This window comes from Bubalus kerabau, chromosome 1, assembly GCF_029407905.1.
Source record: "Bubalus kerabau isolate K-KA32 ecotype Philippines breed swamp buffalo chromosome 1, PCC_UOA_SB_1v2, whole genome shotgun sequence".
Lineage (NCBI taxonomy): Eukaryota > Metazoa > Chordata > Mammalia > Artiodactyla > Bovidae > Bubalus > Bubalus kerabau.
Window position 1 is genome coordinate 224899017 of NC_073624.1, and position 2646 is coordinate 224901662.

A 2646-nucleotide genomic window follows, 5' to 3' on the forward strand; every position below is an offset into this window, starting at 1 on the left:
TCAAAACAGATTTATTTAATGTGTAACATGGAAGAGGCTGGAGATGACAAATGACAGGAAGGTTTTTCCATCCTGTTGACCTGAAAGGAATGTAGCCTGTGATAGATATGCTTCCCTTTCACTGAGAGTAAAGAGACTTTGATGCTATTGTCAGGCCACTGACCACCGGTGAGCTCAGCTCTGGTCCAAAACTCCACTGTGTAGCACACAGGCAGTGGGTGTGACTTGAGATCACAGAACAGAGATATTAATAAATAATAAAAGATAAACTTAGATCAAGCATGCCCCCAGAGTTGAAGTTCAATCAATCTACCCAGGGAGAGGAGGAATATATTTATAGTTTCAGAGCTAATTCATGTATTTCTCAAAACAGTTATATTGTAGAGACATGGCTGGGAATCAAAGTGGCTTCTAATACAAAGGGTAGCTTGAATAACCCAACTGACCAGGGTTACACTGAAAGAATTAAAATGTCACAACAGAAGACACGAGAAAGAACTGTACCAAGTTCCATGTCCTGGGAAGATGGGAAGCTTTCTTCCTTCTCCCAACTCCCAAGAAATAATACCTAAACTTGATTTTTTCTAAGTTGAATCTCAGACAAAAACTGCATCTTTCATGATCATTAGGATATTATCATAATAATATATCTTCAAGTTTGAAAACAATAGGAGATATAAATTATCCAGTTATTTTCAACATTTTTAATGTAATAGAAACTAATTTTCTAAAAAAAATATCATCATAACCCTTGCATATGGATCAGCTGAAAGTACAATTGCTTTGAATGAAGACAGCATGGTATTTAGAGACTCGTGATTTAGATTTGAATCCAGAATATGGCTCTTGCTAGCAGAGCAAATTAGGTTCTGGCAACATGTATTTCTCAGTATCCATTTCCTCTGTCATGGTAATCTCAATGTGCCTACCTATTGACAAACAGTCAAATTGAAAAACAAAGGTAATTCATTTGACAGCATAACAAAAAGAAAAAAAAATTGCTGAAGAATCATAGGAAATTATTCTTACTGGAGATTGTCCTAATAATCTGTCTCATGTTCGGTGAATGACTTAGGCAACCTCCAGCTTAAAGACTATCTTCTTAAAAGTCTTTTAATAGAGGAGAGATCCAAAATTAACTAAAATATTGGATAGCTCCACTGAATTTTTAGAAAACCTAATTTTGATTATGGAGGAAGGGTATCATCTTAAATGTCTGTATGGAAGCAAGTGAATGGTGAAGAGATATTGACTAGATAAGATACTGAAAGCTTTCATGATAAGGATTCTAGAGACATCAAGTTTTGTCATTAAAGAGTGTGATTATGCCATATGATAACAAATAGATATCAGGAACATACTTCAAAGTGACTGAGTTTTACCTTTCTTTTTCCAATGTGTAGGATCTTATAAAAATAAAGTGTGTGTTTGTATAGATATATGATAGACATTATTAACTATGTTGACATTATAAGGAAAAACAAAATAATATGCTTAAAAATTCTAAATGTATATTCTAGTTTATGGACATAAAAGATAAACCAGGATATTTTCATGTGACAAAGTCCAGTTCAAACTTCTGTATGCACAAAAGTATAAAGTAAGGAGGTGGGGAACTAATGGCGGTAAAGGGAAATCAATGCAGTAGTCCTGGCTTTAGGTAACATAGGAGATGGAGGGTCAAGTGATGCCATTTGTCCCTGCCCTTTTCTTTATTTCCCCCGTAGGTTATTCTGGGCTTCCCTTGTGGCTCAGCTGGTAAAGAATCTGCCCGCAACGTGGGAGACCTGGGTTCAGTCACTGGCCTGGGTTAGGAAGATCCCCTGGAGAAGGGAATGGGTACCCACTCCAATATTCTGGCCTGGAGAGTTCCATGGACTGTATAGTCCATGGGGTTGCAAAGAGTTGGACACTACTGAGTGACTTTCACTTCACTAGGTTATTCTATTCTTTAGATCTTGCCTCACCACTGTATGGACATTATAAGCTGCCCCACATATATACATGTCATAATTCCAAGAACCCTCTCCTTCTCTGTACCTGCATCAATTATATTAAAACAAACACTGTGTCTGCTAGGGCTTCCACTACAGATGCAAGAAAAATGTGTCCTCATGCTCTCTGTCTGATTGTGGCAGCCCAGATTGAATGGGGGAATACAGGGAAAAAAATTTGCACCTCCCAAATAACCTTGTGAGCAGTAAAAGCCTGCTTTATTCCAAAGAAGAATTTATAAGAGTTTACAAGGCTTTCCTGGTGGCTCATAATCTCCCTGCCAATGTAGGAGATGTGCTTTCAATCCCTGATCTGGGAAGGTCCCCTGGAAAAGGAAATGGCAACCCACTCCAGTATTCTTGTCTGAGAATTCCATGGACAGAGGAACCTGGCAGGCTGTAGTTCATTGAGTCATAAGGAGTCAGACATGACTGAGCAACTATACAGCAACATTGAAAGATTATTCCCTTATAACTTTACCTTCTGATTGATTTCACTTCTAAACCCATAAGGGTTAAGTCTACTATGGCTGATGCATGTTGATATATGGCAGAAAGCAACACAATATTGTAAAGCAATTATCCTTCAATTAGAAAGAAAGAAAAAAAGTTAAGTCTAAATAAAGAATAAAACCAACACTGATTAGACCTG

At 37.4% G+C, this 2646-nt stretch overlaps 1 non-coding gene across 1 annotated transcript; it reads left to right on the forward strand.

The window, feature by feature from the left end:
- Window positions 1-2040: 2040 nt before the first annotated feature.
- LOC129642596 (small nucleolar RNA SNORA31) lies at window positions 2041-2164 on the forward strand. The gene has a single exon (XR_008709848.1). It is a non-coding gene; the product is annotated as a small nucleolar RNA SNORA31 (small nucleolar RNA).
- Window positions 2165-2646: the final 482 nt, after the last annotated feature.